The following is an 18,941-nucleotide window of genomic DNA, read 5'->3' as shown; positions in this document are numbered from 1 at the left end:
TTATCGAGAATGGTGGGAAGACAAGAGAAAGTACTTAGCTAAAGTTACTTTGGGAACAGCTCAGAGCCTTTCTTGGGTGTAGAAATGTTATTGGAACAGTCCCAACCTGTATACTTAGGCCAGAGGTGGTGTGGTGTGGAACAAAGTGCTCCAGTACTTACTGTGTGTGGCCTTGAGAGAGGGCCCTCTGTTACACTCCATTCTCTCCTCTGTCAAATGGGGGTGACAGTCCTACCTCAAGGCACTGTTGCGAAGAGTAAAAGAGACACACATGAAATTCCTGGCACCTGTGGGCCGTGTGGTAACTGGTAGCTGGTATTTAATAGGCTTTTGGCCAGACTTGGGAGAAGAGGTATTTTGTACCATATAAAGGATTGTAAAAAGCTCGAGTAGACAGATCTTAAGTGCAGAATTCAAGGATGAAAACTACTAGGAACCACAGAAGTTGGCATTTTTGCATGAAATGCATTTTATTTTTATTTTATATATTTTTTTCGAGATAAGAGTCTTGCTCTGTCACCCAGGCTGGAGTGCAGTGGCACAATCTTGGCTCACTGCAACCTCCGCTTCCCCGGTTCAAGCAGTTCTCCTGCCTCACCCTCCCGAGTTGCTGGGATTACAGGCATGTACCACCACCACACCTGGCTAATATTTTTTTTTTTTTTTTTTTAGTAGAGATGGGGTTTCACCATGTTGGACAGGCTGGTCTCGAACTCCTGACCTCATGATCGGTCCATCTCGGCTTTCCAAAGTGCTGGGATTACAGACATGAGCCACTGTACCTGGCCATGAAATGCATTTTAATTTTTAAATAAAAACGGGTTTGGATTGCATGGAGGTTTGGTAAGTGTCTATTCAATCAGAATAGAAAGCAACATTCACTAAATTATTTCCATGCCAGGCTTCACTTTGGGGCTTATATTCCTTAGGTCTCAGCCCAGGCAGCACCTCATTCCTGCGGCTGTCCCTCTGCCCTTCCCTTACCCCTGTTCTAGCTATCATAGCACCCACCTTGCTGTCCAGAAGCTGAGGGTGGACTTGTCCACCTCTCACACTAGATAATAAGCCTCTTGAGGGCAGGAACTGTGCCTGTGAACAGAGGTTCAGCACAGAGCCACAGAGGGTCCAGTGGCTGACATGGAATAGTGCACAGCAGTTTGTTGGGGGGAAAAAAAAAAGATACATCAGCTAAGTAAAAACAAAATTAACACTTTTTATGGATAAACCAGCCTTAGAAGCAACGAAACTTGTAGCTAGAAAGGCATGGAGGCAAACTTGGTCTTAAATTCAGCACATTCATTTTGCTTCATGTCTTTTGCTTCTTGGAAAATTGTCCCAACGCCAGCAAAACTAGTTTCTTCTTTCCTCTTCTTTTGGCCCTAAATTATTTCTGAAAGTTACAGCATTTTAGATTTGTATTGTTTTATTACCTGTCATTTTTATTCACGTCCGCTTTTGTTGCTCTCTCTGTCTCTCACTGGACCTCTTCCTAGTTTAGCTTGACTGTTCCTCTGTTAAGCTGTTCCTCATATGGAAGGTTGCCTCTTCATCAGCACACCATAAATTATCCAACCTGGGTGCGTTCCACTGCCTTCTCTGGCTACAGACTCCTCCCCTCCCCAGCTGCATGGCTCCAGTTGTCTGTGGCCCCAGTGACATGGTTGTTGGCAGTAAATGTTCAACTTCATTTATTTCCTAGAATTCTCAGATCTGGACTGGTTTGCTCCATTCAAGCCGCTGACAAGCTTTGTTAGGTACATATTTTATAGCATCTCCCCTTTTCACTGGGCTCCTGAGAAAAAGTGTCCTGGTGAGTATGACCTGGAATTTAGCAGAACAGGTTTTTAGCTTCAGCTTTATTCTGACTTCTATGACGTTGGACAATCAGAAGCTTATCTAGGCTTGTGGTTTAACCTAATGTATATTTGAACAATATCCACCTCTTCAGGAATATTACTTCTAGAGGTGAACTGTTTATTGTGTCTTATATTTGGTCACGGTCACGGTCATGGTTATTCCTATAATAAAACTATAGCCACAATTTTGGGAGCACATTTTAAATTTGTGTTTAGTATGCAGACCTTGGCTTAGGAGTACATCACATTTTCCATGGTCTGAAGTGTGAAAATATTTCAATGCATTGCTTAACTCTAGGAAAAATGCTACCCATTGAAGGAAACCAAATGTGACAACTAAGAGATGTACACATTATTCCTTCTAATTTTAATGTGAAGCTAAATTTTCTTTTTCAATTAAATTTGCTCATATCTTCAGAATTGCCCCACCCCCTTAGCTTAAGAAGAAACAATAGGATGGCAATTCTTGCCATTTTAAGTATGTTCCAAAAAACAAAATCTCAACTTACTAGAATTACAATAGATCATATTTTTTAATAAATAGCCACTGAGCACTCCTCAGTAAAAAGATTGTGCCTTCTTTCATTAAATATGAATTTAATCTCTGCCTAGGAGTTGCAAAGAGACCACCAGGTCTTTGCAGAGACAAAGCACCGAATTTAGTCTGATTGCTGCCTGAATGGTAATGCATATCTTACTACAGAAATTCACCCATGGAAGAGATCCAAGTAGCTCAGACACATGCACTGCATAACCACCCCTAGAGCTCTGGCTGTCTTGGAAAGATATTTAAGGTTTTGTGCTTAGGAAACTAACATACTATCTTCTCCCAATCTAATGCAAATTAAAGCACAGTTCACGTTTTCATAAGGCATTCATTTGAACCAAGCCTTTTTGACAATGGTTACACTCTAGGAAAGTTATTCTAAAATGTCCACGAAAACTGAGTCTTTCAAATGGTCTTTATTCCTTCTGGAAGTAAAGGGTGGGCAAACAGAAGCAGGAGGACGGGACTAGTGTGTCAAGATGTGGCATGAGCTTTCTGATGATGGAAGGCCCAATGGGGCACTGTAAGGGTAGGGGGGAACATGTCTCTAGTGTCCAGGTAGCACAATGTCATTAATATTTTGTTGTAATGGAAAGAAATTTGACAATGCTTATCACAATCTAAAAGACACATTTTGACCCAGGATCTCTACTTCTAAGAATTTATCCTATAGATAATACCACACAAGGACACAGGTAGAGGAACAAGGATGTTCACTACAGCATTGTTTATAGTTAGCAAAAGACTAGACCCAACGGAAATGTCTATCAGAGCTGGTAAAAAACATGACAGTACACCATATAATGGAGTACCATGGTGTGGTGGAAAAGACTGAAGTGGCACTTTATGTGCTGGAATAAGTATTGTGTGAAGGAAGCAAGGTACAGAAGAATGTATACTGTGTCCCCATTTGCTGTTTAAAAAGGGGGAAGAAAGAGGGAGAGAAAGGATATATGTGTGCTCCTATATGCACAGAAAATTTACAGAAGGTGACTGCACTATTGGAATGTTTTGTTGCATTTTCTTTAAAAACTTTTCTTTATATTTCATATATATGCTTGACATAGCAGAATTTTAACATTATTTACAATCAAATCTGGCAGTATTTTATTGCATGGCCTTTGCATTTGGTAATATGCTTAGAAACTCCAATGCTTACTCAAGTGTTTATAATTATTTTTGTCTAGTATCATTATAGTTTTGTTTTTTTTTGGGGGGGGCAGAGTCTTGCTGTGTCTCCCAGGCTAGAGTGCAGTGGCGCAATCTCAGCTCACTCCACCTCCTGGGTTCAAGTGATTCTCGTGCCTCAGCCTCCCAAGTAGCTGGGACTACAGGCATGCGCCACCACGCCCAGCTAATTTTTGAATTTTTAGTAGAGACAGGGTTTTGCCATGTTGGCCAGGCTGGTCTTGAACTCCTGACCTCACGTGATCTGCCTGCCTCAGCCTCCCAGAGTTCTGGGATTACAGGCATGAGCCACCGTGCCCAGCCCATTATGGTCTCCTTTATATATCACAGTTGGTTAGAAAGATGGGCTTTGTTGTCTTATGGTTTTAGATTTCATTTCTGATTCTACCAACTATTTAGTTCTGTAATTCTGGCAAGTTCCTTCATTTTTTTTAACCTTAAGTTCAGGGGTACATGTGCAGGTTTGTTATTTAGGTGAACTAGTGTCATGGGCATCTGTTGTACGGATTATTTCATCACCCAGGTATTAAGCCTAGTACCCGTTAGTTATTTTTCCTGATCCTCTCCCTCCTCCCACCCTCCATCCCACCCTCCAGTAAACCCCGGTGTGTGTTATTCCCCTCTATGTGTCCATGTGCTGGCATCATTTAGCTCCCACTTACAAGTGAGAACATGTGGTATTTGGTTTTCTGTTCCTGTGTATGTTGGTTCCTGTGTTAGTATGCGTGGTTGCATAGTATTCCATGGTATACATGTACCACATTTTCTTTATCCAGTCTACCATTGATGGGCATTTTAGGTTGATTCCATGTCTTTGCTGTTGTGACTAGTGCTACAATGAATGTGTGCATGTGTCTCTATGATAGAACAATTTATATTCCCAGTGATGGGATTTCTGTGTCAAATGGTAGTTCTGTTTTTAGGTTTTTGAGGAATACCATACGTTTTCCACAATGGTTGAACTAATTCATATTCCCACCGACAATGTATAAGCGTTCCTTTTTCTTTGCAACTTGCCAGCACCTGTTATTCTTTTACTTTTTAATTATAGCCATTCTGACTGGTGTGAGATGGTATTTCATTGTGGTTTTCATAAGGCATTCATTTGATTTGCATTTCTCTAATGATCAGTGATGTTAAGCTTTTTTTTCATATACTTACTGGTCACATGTATGTCTTTTGAAAAGTGTCTGTTTATGTCCTTTGCCCACTCTTTAATGGGGTTGTGTTTCTCTTGTAATTTGTTTAAGTTGCTTAGAAATGCTGGATATTAGACCCTTATCAGATGCATGGTTTGCAGATATTTCCTCCCATTATGTAGGTTGTCTGCTACTCTGTTGATGGTTTCTTCTGCTGTGCAGAAGCTCTTTAGTTTAATTGGATCCATTTGTCAACTTTTGCTTTTGTTGCAGTTGCTTTTGGCATCTTTGTCATGAAATATTTGCCCATTCCTATGTCCAGAATGGTATTACCTAGGTTGTCTTCCAGGGTTTTTATAGTTTTTGGATTTACATTTAAGTCTTTACTCCATCTTGGGTTGATTTTTATATATGATATAAGAAAGAGGTCCAGTTTCAATCTTCTGCATATGGCGAGCCAGTTATCCCAGCACCATTTTTGAATAGGGAGTCCTTTCCCCATTGCTTGTTTTTGTCAGCTTTGTCGAAGATCAGCAAGTTGTAGGTGTGCAGACTTGGCTTTACCAGATCAAGCTGAAGTCATGCTGTTTTCATTAGGGTAGGCCTCAGCAAAATTGTGAAGGAGGGAACATCTGTCCTAGTCCCTCAATTGTGGTGCCCCCATGCATTTTCTCACTTGAGTCCCTACTGCCTGACAGTCCCAGGAAGATGACGACCCACAAATAAAAAAGATATATTTGCAACCCAAGACACACATTCATACATACATGTACTATACACAGGTAGATACCTGCAATGGAAACAAAAGGTTTTATTTTATAAAAATAATACAGTGTTCAAAATAATTTACATTGTATTTTGGTATGTCCTATTCTAATTCGTTTTTAAAGGCTGGATACCTTGCACTAAGTTGATTTCATGACCCACTAATGAGCAAATAAAATCTGAAATATTCGGCTACAGACTTTTGACTTTCTAACCCTTCCCCTACATCATGGCCTTCCAGTCTCTCAGATCCCTGCTATCAGAGGCTTGATGAGTGACGCTCATCTCTCCCCACAAACTTACATTTCATAGACCTTCTGAAGGATGACCTCACGCCAAAGGGATAACTGGAACCTCAGACATCCCGTGGCCGACTGTAAGGCCTCTGGGGGCTACTTCAGTTAATGCCCTGGTGGCTCTCCTCTGCCCTTTTGTAAAAGAGACATTGCCACCCATCTAGGGACTCACCCCAGTAAGCTGCCAGGCCTTGAAATCCTTTTCAAAGTTTTACTTGACTAGAGTTGCCAACTCTTTGGGGTTGGGCTGGGTTTGAAATAGTTTCTCATTTCTTTTTTTTTTTTTTTTTTTGAGACGGAGTCTCGCTCTGTCGCCCACGCTGGAGTACAGTGGCGGGATCTCAGTTCACTGCAACCTCCACCTCCTAGGTTCAAGCGATTCTCCTGCGTCAGCCTCCCATGTAGCTGGGACTACAGGCTCTTGCCACCATGCCTGGCTAATTATTGTTTTGTCTTTTTTTCAGTAGAGATGGGGTTTCACTATGTTGGCCAGACTGGTCTTGAACTCCTGACCTCAGGTGATCTGCCTGCCTCAGCCTCCCAAAGTGCTGGGATTACAGGTGTGAGGCACCGTGCCCAGCATAATTTGTCTCTCATTTCTTATCCTAATTCAAACCAAATGGTGTGGCAGACAATAAGTCCTCAGAAGAAGATGCAAATTCAGGCAGCACTGGAGCCAGCAGCCTTCCTCTACTCTCCACCTTCTCCTCCTCCGCTTTCCTACGAAGCCCACATCTGAGCAGTTTTTCTGGGTGTATGGATAGGACCCCTTCCTTCTTCTCCCGGCCTCACTTTCCTGTGGAATGTTCTGCTGTTCACCAGGCCTGCTGGGTCTCAAAGGTAGAACATGGTCAAAAAGGGCTCTTAGGCTTCAAGGTGATCTTTGTCTTCCCATCATCTCTCCAGGGACAGATTCTGAAATGAGTCTGAAACTTTGACTGAGGGAAGCTGACACTACTGTCTCAGGTCAGATGCCCAGGGCCACTGTGAAGAGAAAATTCCGCTTTTCATTTAGCTGTCACTTGGCCCAGACCAGTCAAAGGTAACACCTAGTTAATTCACATTCTCCCCTGTGGATTCCTCCGAGGTCCCCCTTTTTCAATGTTAGTGTGTTGGCTTAAAGAAAGTAGGTCTGGTTTCCCTTTTAATGGCAACTTAAGTCCATCCCAAGTCACCAAAAGACTGTTTATGAAACGACTCACAGGTCCTCCAGGGATCTCCCCAAATCCACATGCAGCTCCTGGGTGCCCCGGTCACGTGGAGAATCACTAGCGTGCCCACCTGGGGGTCCCGGGTGTGAAGAGCCAGCCTGGCACAGAGCCGCGCTGGCCTTGGGAGGGTCCTCTAGGCTTCCGGGCAGATGGCTTTACCTGGGAGCTGCTGCTGCTAAGCCGTACTTTTCCATTTGCACATTGATGGGAGAATAGAATCTGGCTCTTGCAATGATAATAAAAGGCACTACGGGAGAAGGAAATTGGCAGGTATTAACAAATAATTGAATGTTTTCATTTTGCTTTGATTTTCATCAGTGTGCTGAAATACTACCTCAAACGTTCATCGTCTTATATGGGAAATAATAATTATAGTAATAATAATTGTTATAACTCCGAGGGCCTTTATTGCTGAAGAGAGCAAGCTTAGGCAATTATCACAAAGAACTCAAATGCTTTCCTGGGTCCTGTGGGATTAATTGGGGATTTCAGCCCAGTCACAATTGGGGAAATTTCCACATCACAAAATCCATTGCTATAATGGACACTAATTGGCCTCCTTGTTGACAATCCCAGAAGACAAAGCCCAGAGCCCTAAAACTGAGCGATTTGCTAAAGGGTTGAGACAGTAGATAGGAAATCATGCTGCTGCAACCCTAAGTTTGCTCTTTTCCAGGGATAAGGAGAGTGTGTTGGGCTGCAGGGCTGTCAGTGTCGCAGGTAATTGATTCAGAAATAGCAAAAGGCCTTCTCGTAGTACAAGGAACTTATAATATGTTCGGCAAGACCCTAAGCTACTCCAGCATTAATATTCTTTTAACTTAGGAAAGAAACCGCTGAATTTCAGTTGGTGGCAAAGCAGATAGAGGTGTAGATGAGAGAGCTCGTTCTCCTTATGTGAGACTGACTACCTTTCAGGAAAACAGGCTGGCTGCTCTCTTTCTACATGAAGTGGCTGGGAGGTGTGATTTGCAGGGACCACATTAGTCCTAGGTAAAGGAGCAGGCTCTGGCACATTGTGAGGTTTGAATTAAACCTTTCACTCTGAAGCACTGCATTCTGAATCACATCCAATCATTAGCTAATACCTGCCAATTTTCTACTAAGTGCAGGCTGACATTGGTGCCAGTACACCAGGAGCAAGCTTCTTAGATCATCCCAATATTTTCTGTCAGATTCATCAACAGCATTGTGAAAATGTCTTAAATGGACAATTCTTCTAGAAGACGATTAAAATAAGACAGAAAAGATGGGCAACCGCTGAAAAGTCAGTTGTCCCTGAAGCATGAAGAAAATCTCCCCCCACCCACTCCAAGGGCTATCTTATTTCCCCCGATTTTAAACTAATATTTATGGTGCAACCACAGCCCTACCGGCCACACCATCCTGAATGTGAGTCGCCCAGGGAATAGGGCTGAAAATGGCAGTCCTCTTGTGCCGAGGTCTCACCTTGGAGCTGTCCACTTTTGTGCTCCCAGCCCAGTCCTGCCAGCTTTCTCCTCTGGAGACGGGGCTACCCTGGCCCCACTCTGCCACCTCACCTCTCCCATGTCCCCAGTTCATTTGCTTACTTGTGTTGTCATTTCCCATTCCCTAGGAGGCCCCAGGCCCTTGGAGGTCCCAGCTGTTCTCCACTTCAATCACATGGGGCCGAGTCCTCCCCTTCAAACCGGGACAGTTTTTTTATTGGGCCCCAAACTTGGAGGTAGCCCTCAATTTCTTACAACAACCTTTTGTTCCTTGTTTACCCTCTTTTTCTGCCCAAAATTAAGCTCCACAGGAGCTTGGTGAGAAGGCCCTGTGACCACATTCCTCCCCCAGCAGCCTGCAAGCTCCATGCAACCTTCATCGCTTTGGGGCGAGCTCTCTGCAGCTGGATCCCCCGCCTGGGGCTGTCTCCTCCAGTTGGTGTCAGTTTCTCCCACCCAACGCCTGCTCTCATTCCCCAGAGCACCTCCCACCCTGCCTCCTGCTACAGAGTAATGTCTTCAAAGTACACAGTAACATGGTTTCTTGCAGAACATAGGCAAAGCAGAAGTTTACAGGATTCATCATTAGGAGAGAGGGAGGCTGAAGAATGAAACTGTAAAAGGAAAACATTAAACATTCCCTGAGTGAAAGGTAGGGGGACCCCACTCAGGGAACAGCCGCGCCACCTCTCCAGGCTCTGGCTCAGTCCAGACAAGTTCCATGGGTGAGTGGGGCACAAAGGCATGGCCCACAGTACTTTAACTGTGGTGGCTGTCCCTGGCTTGCCCACTCTCTTGCTGTCCAATCACATGCAGTTCAGTTCTCCTGAAAACACGGCATGGGCGACGGTTCTCCCCCGATGGTCTCTGTTGCAGTCCTTGCACTCTCAAGGTTGCAGAAACTACTAAGGTTCTAATTGTCGGAGTGAATCGTGCTCCTTGGTGTCGAGGGTCAGCGTGCACTGTTTCTTTCACAGAACATGATTAACAACTAAAACAAAGGAAAGATCAGACCGGGTGTGTGGCTCAGGGGACAACGGGATTCCTGTTCAGGTCAGTTTCCTGCTCTTCCTACCAAACTGGTCAAAGCAATTAAATGTGTGAACTGTGTTATTTATGAGTTTCCAGGGCTGTAAAAGTCATGTCTGTGCTAAGAGACCAAAAATATATATGCCTTGAACACCACAGCAAACACCCTCTTCTGTCAAATGAACAGATATTCTCTTCTCCAAAATCAAAACCTCCACTACCTCAGAAAGCTAGCACAGGACGGGTTTCTCGCAGGGAGTGCCTCTCTAGGCAGGTAAGCCGTGCGTGGGGCCCAGCGACAATTGCCAATTGTGATTTATTAGTGGAGGAAAATTTGGAATTGGACTTTACCGTTGGGATTTACTTGCATTTGAAAGCAATGCAGTTAGCAGTCCATCTTTCAACACTGAATGTATTTTCTCTGCTTTTATATCTTTCTGATGAATTAAGCGCTTATGTGAGGTGAGGGATTGAAAACACTAGCAGATGAATCTCTCAGTAGATCTGCTTGCCAGATATGGCTGTATGGAAAAACACGGGGACCAATTTTACATTGTTTCTCCACCAATTCATACCAGCCATGAACTGTCATACTCCCCCTAGTTCTACAATGGGCGGAAAATAGGAGTTCCTTGCCCTCCAGTTCTCCAAGCCATTTTGAAGAAGGCCTGCTAATTGAATTCAGTTGTTTGCAGTTTTAAATGTTCATGCTTTCCCCAAAACAAGAATATATTAAACTCATTTCATCTGTCATCCAAGAAGAATTGGAGCCTGCGTTTTTATTACCAACTGACTTGTGTGTTCATCTTTATCCCAGATTTTTTTTTTCAAATGTTTACAATGTAATTAAAAACAATCAAGTCAAATGATGTATTTGAATTGTTCCCTTTAGGGGAAGATAAAGAAGGAGAAAAGATAACTACAATTGCTTCATTTCTGCTGAGTATTTCTGCCTTCTCAACAGAAATACATCACGTATCTGCTCACCAAGAGCATTTTTGTAATGTCACTGGTGATTTAACAATTACAAAATATTGTAATTAAATGTTCGAATGCTCTCTTCTGTTTTCCCATTACAAATGATCATGGAACTTGATTAATTTCAGCCGTTTAGAAAGGACCTGGCTTTGGTAATATTGTTTCCTGCAATGCACACCTCCAGGGAAAACTGTGATCTGAATCCTGAAGTCAGAACCAATTAAACTCTTCCATTTTCCCCACTGCAGCCTGAGGATGAGCCACATTTTTCAGGCATGGCTCAAACAGGCTTGTCAGGTCTCTGGGGCTCAGCGCCCCTGGGCACTGCCTGCCTGCTGCCAGCTGTGAAGAGTATTCTGTAGGTACAGGCGCATAATAGGGAAGAAAATGATAAATCCACAAAGGCAGGGGCCACAGTGGGTAATTCTGAGCTGCAACGATTACTCAGCATCAGGGTGGCCTGGTCCTGGTCTGGAAGCCCTGCCTACGGGCATAAGAATCTGAGACTGATGGTCAGAAAGAGGTGGATAGCTAGGAAGTTGTGGAGCAGAAAAATGAAACTATTGTATTCTTAAACGTCAGAAGGGGAGAAAGGCTTCCAACAAAATTAGCCTTTGGGCTGATGAAAAGCCGGAGCATATCCTTAGGTAAGCCATCAAATAAGAAATTAGCAAGCAGGAGTCATTGACCAAGTCTCTGTATGTTTAAAGTTAGTTTGAATGATTCCCCAGATGATGCAGAGAAACAATGTTATTGTCCTGAGTTTCTTCTGTAGAGAATTGAATGTTGTGTCATTTTGCTCCATCTGACTTTTTATTTTTATTAAGTAAACAACCACCACCACCAAAACCTACAGTAAATTAGGATCTAGCAAATGAGTTACCAAAAGAAAACTGTTCTTCCCAGGAGGACTGGTGCCAGCCTGTTTGCTCTGGAGGATTTTAAACAGCTCTTCCCTGCTCAGAAATACATGCAAACCCCGAATTTGCTATGCAGATTTATTTTTCTTACTCAGGAGATTTTGCATTTTCCTCTTTGACCTAAAATAAGAGATCTTTGATAGGTAATATAGAGGCCAACATCTTTTATTCTTAATGTATAAAGCAATCCAACTTCAGGTTTTAGTGTCAGAGACCATTGTGATGAAATCCGAAGGAGCCCGTGGACCCTGCATTCATGCCCTGACATCCAGGCTCCCACCCTGCTTGGAGGTTTGTTCCCCAGAATCAACAACTCTTCTTTCTCCGTTTGCTGTTCACATCAACATCTGTTAACATACTCACATATTTTTAAGATGAGCACAAATCCTTGTAGACATTTCCCCAAAGTTCAGCAAATGGATGGGGAAGGAAAGTTGGGGAAGCCAGTGCCTGCACAGGTGCCCTAGGCACGTGGGGAGTGCCTGGCCTTGCTCTGGCTTTGTGCTTCCAGACCACAGCATCTTAAAATGTGGGAGTGGCCCAGGCCTCCCAGCCTAGAGATCCCAGGCTGACCCGAGACCCGAGGCTCTTTATCAACCAGCTCCATTCTGTCCAAACTTGCTGGCCACAGTGGCGTCCCCAGCAGGGGCACCACCCAGGCAGAGGCCTTGAGGCCTGAGAGCAGGCACCATTGAGAATTTCAGTGTCCAGAGCTCCCAGGGCCAGCGGGAATGTGATGGGAGGTGCCAGAGGCTGTGAAAGAGAAAGAAAAATGGTTAGAGATGTTGGGGGGTCTCTGCCTGGAAGAGAGCTGGGATGGCTTGAAAGGAAAAGACCAGTTTGGAAGGAGGGACCCTCCCCAAGCCCTGCAATGGGCTCAGCCCTAGGCGGGTTCAGGCAGAGGCGCTGATGGCCAGAGCCAGAGGCCGCTAGGTTTGCAAACGCCCCTCCCGCCTCCTCCACCCAGGGAAATAACAAAGGCAAATGCTGCTCCACTCAGTACTCTTCTCGAATGTAAGGGATGCTTGAGCTAAACCAGATTCTCCATCTTGGTGCTTCGGGTAAAAATTCCATTATAACTTCTGAAGCCCCGTCAGATTTATGACTGGAGAGGGCTGCATGCGTGGGAATTGAGCTGTTTGTTATGCCTGCCCTGCCTCCCTCCCTCAGCCATCACCCCGTCACGACAGGTTTACTCTCAAAACCCCTGAACTGGTCTGAAATGCACCTTGCTCTGAGACCGCGGAGATAAAACAGGATTTAAAGGCAATGCATTTTCAACTGGGCAACCTTATCTGGATTGACTGCTCCGGGTTTTCAGCTAAGTGTGAATGTGAAGGATAATTACCATCGTGTGTTACCTGAGATTACAGGGTTGTGTTCCAACTAATGACACCGCGAGAACCAAGCAGTTGTTAATATTTAATCAGTCTCTTGGCTTAACAATTGGATAAATGAGGTGTGTAATTACACAATTATAAAAGACATTTCAGATAGGAATGGTACTGTTATTAATACTGAAGGTGAAAGATGGGAGAAACAGACCACTGGGTCATTTCAGAAACGCCACCGAAGAAGACCCTTCGAGGGGGGCCTCCCTTACGGAATTTTAAGGGCAGACCTCAAATGCGTTTCCAATATGGACTTGTTCTGTTCCTTCTGGGGCTCTCAACATCAAACATCAGGCCAGATATTTTGTTGCTCTCACAGATAACTACCAACAGAGTCTTCAAATGGGACATGCTCTAGAGTTGCATTCTAAAGGTGAGTCATGTTTAGTAGCTCTGTGTGCTGGTGGATATCTGCTTGCTATCTTATTTTTTAATTTTTGGTTGACATTCAGAAGACACTGAGCTAAAGCCCAGGACAGTGAACCCCAATGTCACCTTCTTGGAGCGGGTTTTTTTTTTTTTTTGGCTTGTTTCTCCTCATTAGTCACTCGGTCTGTACCACCGCTCCCTACCCTGGGTGGCATTTGCCCACCAAAGGAAGCAGCTTGCACCATCCTTGCTAGAGGATGCTATTGGCAGGCAGTCACCCTGTGACCCACCTGGGTGTTCCATCTTCTCTCAGGTGCTGACAGCTCCTCATGGAAAAATGCCATTTTCTCATTCAGGGGCTCAGGCAACCAATTAGCTGAGTGTCCTCCATGGCTAAGGCCTGGAAAACACAGTCAAGAGCCATGAAAAGCACCTGGCACATTTCAGCACCCACAGGAGAGATGTTGTCCACCAGGATGATGGCAGTTGCCTTATATGGATCAGAGTGATCTGTGTGGAATTTATTATGCTCCGATCCATATCCCTCAAGAATCATTTGTCAGAGCTGCAAGAAAGCCCTTACCCCTTTGCACACGCTGTTGATCATTTTCAGAATCTCTGGATTGACACATCTGCTGTGCCCAGAAATGCAGTCATGGCGACGAGGGTCACCCCTCCTCATCTCCCCTGCCTAGCAGCCCAGCCAGCAGCCACCAACCTCCTTCTCCAGAGCTTAAGCCCAGGTTTCATGGCCTTTCCTTTCTTTCTGGGCTGAAGGGATGGATCTTTTAAGGAGCATGTCTTGCACCTCACCTGTCTAGCAGCGTCCCTCAGTATCCAAGACCAGGCCATTGGCGTGTGCTCCAGCGCCTTCTCCGAGGGCGACCACTATGACTCCAGGAGATGGGAAATGAGTGGAAAGGAATCTGGAGACAGGGAATCGGTTCATGTTGCAGTTTAACCATCACCCTCTCTTTGTGGCTTTCCCCAACTTCCCTAGATAGGGAGTCCGTCTCCCCTTGCTCTGGGAACCCTGACTCCTGTGCAAGGCTGACTGGCCCAGGAGACAGACAGACAGATCTGGATTTGCATTCTGGCTCTGCCACTTACTATCCATGTGAACTGGGAGTGATTCTCCTTCGTACACCTCCACTTTTTCACATAGGCTGGGGTGAGGCTGCACTAGTCAGAGTTTGTTGTGGGGGGAGATGAGAGAAACCCAGCCCTTGGCAGGCACCCCACACTTGTTACGCTTTTTTCTCTCCTTCCAGCAGTGCTCATTCTGGCTGAGATTATTTATTAGTGCCACAGACTACAAGTTCCTTGAAGGCAAGGAGTGAAGGCTGTTTCAGCTTTGGATATCCAGCTCTAAACACCATTCAAGGCCACAGTCAGTACTCAGTGAACCCTGGCAATAATCCTAGGGTACTTTGTGTTTTTCTGGGGCTCCTCTATCTTTCCTAAAAATTAAAGCCTCACATTTTACTATCTCCTCTTAAGAGCTGAGAGGAAACACCCAACGTGAGCTCCACTAACAGTCTGATGAATAATGAACCGGACTGAATGCTTGGCGCAGCCACACCCCTGTCACTTTAGTACCATCGAGGTTGCACTGTGGAGGCTCCCTGCAGGCTGTCACATCTGCAGGGTCACTGATGTACGGGTGGTAGAGCCTGTACCGTGACAACTGTCCTTGGACCAGGCTCACGGAGACACACCATGGGCAAGTCCATCCACGGTGGGCATGTTATCAAGTTTGCAGAAAGAATCGTCCAGTTCCATATGTTTTGGCTTCACATATGAAAAGAAGCGCATTCAGCCTCTTTGGAAACTCAGGGATCTGGCACCAGAACATTTCTTAACACATTTGCACTTCAGTTGTTGGGGATGCAAGAAAAGTATTTAAATCGTAATAATCACTATTAACTATTTGGAAAAAGTAAGCAGGTGGAAGCCTCTGCTGCCCAAGAGCAACATTGGCTGCTGATTATGTGCCTGATGAGGTACAGAATACAAGTGAAGCCCCCCATCTCTCATGCCCCAATTAGAGGGCTGGCCGGGTAAGAGACCCCTCCGAGAACCTCGCCGTGGCTGTGCATTGCATCCGTGTCGGCCCCCTCTCTTCCCCTGGCGCCTCCCCGGCGCTCAGCCTGGCTTCCTCACTGGCTGGTGTTGAAAGGCAGTTCTCAGCTGAGTAAATAATGTTGGTATGAAGCCAAGGCCCTTGAAAGTGATTTAATCCTTTCTCTGTCAAAATCCCCAACAACAATCTGGGTTTGTTTAACCATTTGGTGTTGGTATTTCAGTGCTTTTTTACAAACACGAAGGGAATCACCCACTTTGGCCAGTGTCCAGAGTGGCCATCACAAATGCACATGTAGTGACTACTCTTGCTCACAATGGATGACCACATCGCACCCTTCATACTAGATGAAGGTGGCTGGGCGTGGATCACACCTGTAATCTCAGCACTTTGGGAGGCTGAAGTGGGAGATCGCTTGAAGCCAGAAGTTTGAGACCAACCTGGGTAACATAGCACGAGCCTATCTCTACAGAAAAATTAAAAACTAGCTGGGTGTGGTGCCACGCACCCGTAGTCGGTGCTACTTGGGAGGCTGAAGTAGGAGGATCACTTGAGCCTAGGAGTTTCAGGCTGCAATGAGCTATGATTGAACCACTCCAGCCTGGGTAACAGAGCAAGACTCTGTCTCAAAAACAAGCAACAACAAAAATAGAAGAGGGTGGTCATTACTCTGCATGGTCCAAGAGCGCCCCAGAGGTCATTATAGAGAACTTGGTTAGCACTTCACGTGTGCTGAGCACAGGACTAAGCTTTTTGTGTATGGTAACTCCTTTCATCTCACTACGTCTCTTGGAGTTATAAGGAGGTAGCTATTATTATTATGTTCACTTTACAGATGAGGAAACTGAAGCACTGAGAGGTTACGTAGTTGTTACTAGAGTCAAACCCAAGAGCCCATTGTACAGATATGCCTGTTATTATAGTGAAGCCTCCCCAACAAAAACGCCCTCTCTTGATGCCACATACTTGCTGGTCTGCAGCTGTTTCCAAAGTCTAAGTCTCCAAGCAGGCAGGGGCCAGGGAAGGGATCTTGGGATGGAAAGCCTGACCAGGGTTTGAGAGGCCTCTGTCACTGTGTTCTTGCCACCTGGGGACATGTCCTCCTTGCCTTCTCCCACTGCCACCTGACCTGAAGTTACTCAGCATCACAGACACACAACTCTAAATTGGCCTGCATGTCTTTTTCCCAGGTCATCATCTGTTCATCCATCCCTCCTCAGGGGCTTGCACCCTGCCATGACCTGGTGTGGGGAGTGAGAAGGGGAGGCAGGTGTTTGCAAAGTGACCTACCAGCTTCCAGTTGCAATCTCAGTGAACCTATGATGATGCACTACAGCGTAGGAACAGCTCCTTGTTTGCATCACGGAGCTGGGAAATGTCCTCTTCCTGCTGGTTCTGCACAATGCTGAGCTTTCCTGAGTAATTTTCTAGAGTAGTGCAATTTACATTTTTGATGACTACACTTTGAAGTAAGTTTTCTGTGTTTCTCTGTGTATTTATTTATTTTTCAGACAGAGTTTTACTCTTGTTGCCCAGGCTGGAGTGCAATGGCGTGATCTTGGCTCACTGCAACCTCCGCCTCCCGGGTTCAAGTGATTCTCCTGCCTCAGCCTCCTGAGTATCTGGGATTACAGGTGTGTGCCAACATGCCAGGCTAATTTTTGTATTTTTAGTAGAGATGGGGTTTCACCGTATTGGCCAGGCTGGTCTCAAACTCCTGACCTCAGGTGATCCATCTGCCTCGGCCTCCCAAAGTGCTGGGATTACAGACATGAACCACCACACTGGCCTGTGTATTTATTTAAACATTGACTTGTGCTTAGTTAGGGTCCTTTGTCATGGTTGCCATTTGTGTGTTGACCTCTTCTGCAAGACAATGAGCTCCTTCGGGAAATGCATTTTTTGCATCTTGGTGACCTGGTTTTGAACTTGGTACAGAGGAGGTGCTCAGAAAGTGCTTGTTAACCAGAAGATAAGGCTTTACGTGATATCTGAGATTAAAGTGGCAGAATGGGAAAGGACAGAAAACGGGTCACCAGCAGATATTTAGAAAAGGAAAATTCTCTCTTATAATCATCCCCAGACCTAAACCATCAACCCAGGAGCCACAAGTAATGCACAATTTAAAAGGTCAGAATAAAGTATCTCTTTACTACCTCTTTCAATGCTGCCATATTGCCTCTTTCAATACTGCCATATTGCCTTATTCAATGCCGCCATATTGCCTCTTTCAATGCTGCCATATTGTCTCCACTCCATCATTCCTCACTCCAGTTAGACACCATCCCTCCTTTCCAGGTTTTCCATTTGCTCACTGATCCTAACTCCAGATTCTGTCTCATCCTGCACTGGCTGATGTAATGTACAGTTGTTTATCTCAATCTCCTTCCCAGTGGTCTGTTTTGGCATCTTTTAAGGGACTGTCATCATTTGCCCATGGCTAGAAATAAAGGGATCTCTCTTGCCATGAGCTTCTTAAGAAGGATCAGTGTATCAGTCCACACAGGTTATCAATGACAACAAACCAATTCAGCCCATCTCAAGCCAAAAGTAATGTAGGGGTGGGCAAGAGGTTGGTCCACCCCACCCAAAATGTTTAGGCAACTGCCTCTACACACTCAAACGATGTTATCAAGGTCCCATCTCTTGTTCCAAACGTCTTTGGGACAAAGTTTGGGCTGTGTTAGGTCTATTCTCCAAGCAGACTCTGCATGCAGAGATGGGATGGATGCTGGCGGTGCCAAGCATGTCCTGTATCTCACAACTACACAGAAGGGGAGATGGCATCCCCAGTGGCCAGCAAAGTTCTAGGGAGGACATGGGGTTGGTGATCATGAGTTCAGGTGGTGTGCCCATTCTTGTCCAAGTCTAGGTCACAGGCCCACCCTGGGTTCACTCAAACTTTGTTCACTAGAACAAAGAGAGCCCCACTCAAAGCCAACGGGAACATACACACTATGGAGAGAGGGCTTGGGCTCCCTCAAGGAAGACAGGCCGAACAGACGCAACCAGAGCTCCTTTCCAATAGCACAGTCCCCTACGTGTCCTCCTGCCTTCTTGGATCTAACACAGATTTCCTGCAAGAGGAGTTCATCTTTCCTGCCCTTGTTCACACAGCCAGGTCTAGAATGCAGGTTTCCTAACTGCAGGTGCGGACCTCATTCCTTGTTCCACACCACTCCTTCACACATAAAGACACAAATGCGCACAAACATGCAGTGCACGTTCACCGTCGATCCCTGGTCAAAAGCACCCACAGCACAGTTCACCATTGTGAAGATATTGAACCCACCTAAGTGCTCAATGGTGGATCAGGAAAATGTGGTGTATATACACCATGGAACACTACTCAGCCATAAAAATGAACGAAGTAATGTCTTTTGCAGCAACTTAGATGGAGCTGGAGGCCCTTATTCTAAGAGAAGTAACTCAGGAGTGGAAAACCAAATACCGCATATTCTCACTTTTAAGTGGGAGCTAAGCGCTGGGTACACAGGGGCATACAGTGACATAATGGACATTGGAGGCTCAGAAGCAGGCGGAGGTGGAGGGGAGGGATAAAAACTTCCTGTTGGGTATGATGTACACTATATGGGTGATAGCTGCACTAAAATCTCAGACTTCACCACTGTAAATTCATTCATGTAACCAAAACCCACCTGTACCCCAAAAGCTATTGAAATAAAAGATCAATCAATGA

Source organism: Macaca fascicularis, chromosome 9, assembly GCF_037993035.2.
Source record: "Macaca fascicularis isolate 582-1 chromosome 9, T2T-MFA8v1.1".
In the NCBI taxonomy this organism is placed as follows: Eukaryota; Metazoa; Chordata; class Mammalia; order Primates; family Cercopithecidae; genus Macaca; species Macaca fascicularis.
The sequence above is the reverse complement of the archived record's forward strand: the minus strand, read 5'-3'. Positions refer to the sequence as shown.